The following is a 4,785-nucleotide window of genomic DNA, read 5'->3' as shown; positions in this document are numbered from 1 at the left end:
GAAAATACTACACACTCTACTGCAAACACTGCTGCAAATACTAGCCTACTACTACTACTGCATCTGCTGCAACCCCAACACTGAAAAAAAGACCTTAATAACCACTACTTCTATTCTATAAGTGATATTTCCATCCTTCATGCGTCCTCTGCAGCATGTATCCTGAGCAGCCTGGAGTGTATCCCAGCATGCACTGAGGGAGGGACAGGGTTCACCTGAACAGGTCACCTGTTTTAATCACTCCCTGTTTATTTAAATGAAAAACAGGACGAAACAAATCAATGGCGTCATGACTTTCTTTCTTCACGAGCTTCCCAGAGCCACTGAAGCTACGATGCCTGGGTGTTTTGTACATGGATGCATAAAGTACCGGATTTAGTCAATATGAGTTATATTGTTAACAAATACTTGAATAATTCTTTAGGAAAGTAATTAAGACAGAAAGAAGGTTAGCTACATGGTATAACCCCCAAACCTGCAAAATTAAAGCAAACATCATGAAACCTTGAAAGGAAATGGCATTCCAACAACCTGGAAGAATCTCGTTTAGTTTGGCAAGATAGTCTTAAAACATATAGGAAGGCCCTCCGTAATGTCAGAGCAGCTTACTACTCATCATTAATAGAGGAGAATAAGAACAACCCCAGGTTTCTTTTCAGCACTGTAGCCAGGCTGACAGAGAGTCACAGCTCTATTGAGTCATGTATTCCTATAGCTCTCAGTAGCAACGACTTCATGAGCTTCTTTAATGATAAAATTTTAACTATTAGAGAAAAAAATTCATCAAGTCCTCAACTGGTACCGATTTATCTTCAAACACAAGAACCTTGGAAACAGCTGTAGAGCCTGATGTGTGTTTTGGCTGCTTTGCTCCTGTCGATCTTCTTCAGCTGACTTTGACGATTAATTCATCTAAGCCATCAACCTGTCTCTTAGACCCCATTCCAACCCCATTAGGCTGCTTAAAGACGTTTTACCCTTAGTTGGCACTTCTTTACTGGATATGATCAATCTGTCTTTATTAACAGGCTATGTACGACAGTCTTTTAAAGCAGCTGTAATTAAACTGCTTCATAAAAAGCCCACTCTTGATCCAGGGGTTTTAACCAACTATAGACCTATATCCTAACCTTCCCTTTCTCTCTAAGATCCTTGAGAAAGCAGTCGCCAATCAGTTGTGTGACTTTCTAGGCTGGACTACTGCAATTCCTTATTATCCGGCTTCCTGAATAAGTCCCTTAAGACTCTCCAGTTGATCCAGAATGCTGCGGCACGTGTACTGACAAGAACCAGGAAAAGAGATCATATTTCTCCAATATTAGCTTCTCTGGACTGGCTCCCTGTAAAAGAATTTAAAATCCTTCTCTTCACCTACAGAGCTCTTAATGTTTCAGGCACCATCATATCTTAAAGATCTCATAACACCTTATTACCCGACTAGGACACTGTGCTCCCAGGATGCAGGGTTACTTGTGGTTCCTAGAGTTTCCAAAAGTAGACTGGGAGCCAGAGCCTTCAGTTATCAAGCTCCTCTCCTGTGGAACCAGGTCCCAGTTTGGGTTCGGGAGGCAGACACCAGCTCCACATTTAAGAGTAGGCTTAAGACTTTCTTCTATAATAAAGCTTATAGTTATGGCTGGCTCAGGTGAGTCCTGAACCATCCCTTAGTTATGCTGCTATAGGCCTAGACTGCCGGGAGACTTCCCATGATGCACCTCTTTCCCCTCTCTTTCTCTCCCTCTCCATCTGTATGCATTTTTATCCCATTACTGCATGTTACTAACTCAACATTGGCTCTGTTACTAATACTGACATTATTTTTCCTATAGCTGTCATTCCTATTATTACTAATTTATTAAAAATATAAATTAACACTACAATTACTATTCAACTATTTCAAAAACAAACAAATTCTATGTGGTCTTTGCATTGCAAAACTTTTCTCAGTTACTGAATGGTGCATAAAGAGTGCTTTTCACTGGTCAATTGCACTGGTCCTCAATCATTTATCAGTTATTCATCACTGTATTCATAACATTCATGGCTGCCTTTATCCATTATTAGTTGTGTGTGTAGTAAACATTTGTCCACAGTCTCAGAGTTCACACCACTCTGTAAAAGTCTGTTTAGTTTTTCATCACAATCCCAACATGTTGTGGTTTTGGGGTACAGTTTTGTTATTTCCTGTTTTATTCTGAAATACTCACCTCTCTTTGTGTTTTGTAGCCTTACTTCCTGTCTTTGTTAGTTCTCCCTCCAATTTTGATTGTCTGTCCTGATTTGTTGCACTTGTGGCTTGTTGTCGCCCCTCACCTGAGTGTATTTAGTCAGTGTGTTTCCCCTGTTCGTCCTCGTCCATGTGTCAAGTGTTCCTGCCCTTTCCTCATGTTTTCTTGTGTTTTTTGATTTTGGATTATTTGCCGCTTGCCTTTGGATATATTTGGATGGGCCTGATTTGGACTACCTTTTGATTTGATCTCTGCCAGCTTCAGTAAGATTTTTCACGTAAGCCTTTTGTTCCCCAATAAATCATTGAACTTTACCAGCTCTGCCTCTGTGTCTGCGTTTAGGCCCAAACCCTTACAAACACAAAAGAGATAACTCGAAACTCTGCGCCAAGACTGGGAACTCTGGGAGAACCTCTGATGGGGATGTATAAATTGGATTATCCCTCCTCCTGACAGCGACTCCAGAGACAAGAGTTTACCACAAGTTGGCTACAATAATGCAGACTTTGCAACACGCTCGAAAGGCGGAGGGTAAAGTGTCGCTCTCCTCCACTGACAACCACCAAACCACCAGGTCTGAAACAAACTTCCCGGAGGTTGTTTTCACACTAATGGGTTTTTTGGGGGGTTATGATTGGATTATTGAAAGATTGTGGGTGTTAACTGTGGGGAAACATGAATGAACTCTTGACAGGTGGGTGGTGATGTAATTCTGACAGCTGGTTACCACAAACATACAATCTGTGATAGCTCTACTCTACAATATGAAGTACCATCTAATAATCTGGTTAATCTGCTACACTTAACTTGACAGTACTCATTATTGTACTATTACTTATTACTTATATTATTACATTGCACCGTACTACTACTACTTATCAACCTGTAAATCCACTTTTGTACTTTACACTTATTTTAGCTCTTATACTTTATATCCACTTTTGTACTTATTTTAGCTGTATTATAGTGTATTATATTTTGATTTGCGCATCTCTTATTTCTTAGTAGAAATAATTGTCTCGTTGCGGACTGATTTTATTATTATTTCTATTTCTATTCTATTAGTACTTCTATTCCTGTGTGCATTGACGTGATAGTAAGCAGCTGTAACGAAAGAGTTTTCCCTGGGGGATCAATAAAGTATTTATTATTATTATTTATATCAGCTGCTCCTAAAAACCTCTAACAACTGCTAGTTAGAACTAAATGACCCTAGTCCCAAATGAAAACAACTAACATGAAGACCCCCATCACCAGACTGAAGAAAGAAATTCTGTTATTAGACTCAGTAGTCTGACACAAATGTGACACACTCACTTCTTCTCACCTGGCAGTGACTCACCTGCAGGTGTAACAGGTGGGAGGGCCTCTCTACCTGACATAAACACCCGTGCACCTCCTGAAAGGTTTTACTGCGACTCAAAGCCGAACATGAATTGTCTCTTAAGTAAAAACACTTTTTTTTCTTTTTTTGCTATAAATTGTGTTCATATAAAAAATCTGATTTTATTTTAGATTTTTTCCCCCCATTTTGACTTAATAACATCAATAATGGCTGTGTATCATTCAGGCTGTCATCCTGCATGAACCACATCCAGGACCTGGATCACCTTAATGGAACTAAATGGAATAGTAATGTCTCCTCTTCCCACAATGTTGTCTTACAGGCCCGCCTGTGTTCTCGGCCATGGATGAGGTAAAGATCTCATAATAATGACATTGTTTTACAGAAGTCATAATTAATTAAAACTACCTATTTATGTGAATGAAATGTTCTTCTGTATAATCAAGACCTGCAGCAGAATATTTAAATACATTTTTTACAATGCAATACTCAGCCACACTACAAATACCAAAGACATTTTACTTTTACATTTGAATACTTTAGGTTCTGATGATGTTTAAAAGCTGTTTTATTTTTATTTTGATTCTCAGCTCAGGCAGCAGATGGACAAGACTTCATCATTGATCAATGTGACAACACCATAAATATGATAATGCAACACCCCAAATGTAAATATACTACATGTCATGGTTTTGGGTTTGTATCTAGTTGATTTCCTGTTTTATTTTTTAATACTCTCCTTCCCTTATGTGTCTGGTAGTTTTGCTTCCTGTTGTTAATTGCTTTGATTGTTTTCACCTGTGTCAATTAGTTTCACCTGTGTCTTGTTGTCTCCTCTCACTGAGTGTATTTAAGTGTGTGTCCTTCCTTTGTTTAGTGTTAGATCGTCTTTGTACCTTGTGTCGAGTGTTTCAGCCCTGTACCTGTGTTTATTGTGTTTTTGGCTTTTCTGCCTTTTCTGCCTTGGTTTTGCATTACTGCTTTTGGATTCAGGATTTTAGATTTTGCCTGCTCCCTCTTTGACTCACTTGCCTGTCGAACTGTTCTCCTTGGTTTTTGATCTCTGTCTGTCTGACTACCCATGTAAGCCTGGTGTCTGCACCTGCCCTGCCTACGTGTCTGCATTTTGGGTCCTACTCTTGCTTTCCTGCTCGACACAACACTACACCCCACATGTAAATAAACATCACCATAAATGTTAATACACAACAC

This window comes from Siniperca chuatsi, linkage group LG17 (genome assembly GCF_020085105.1).
Source record: "Siniperca chuatsi isolate FFG_IHB_CAS linkage group LG17, ASM2008510v1, whole genome shotgun sequence".
In the NCBI taxonomy this organism is placed as follows: Eukaryota; Metazoa; Chordata; class Actinopteri; order Centrarchiformes; family Sinipercidae; genus Siniperca; species Siniperca chuatsi.
Note: the sequence above shows the minus strand (reverse complement) of the source record.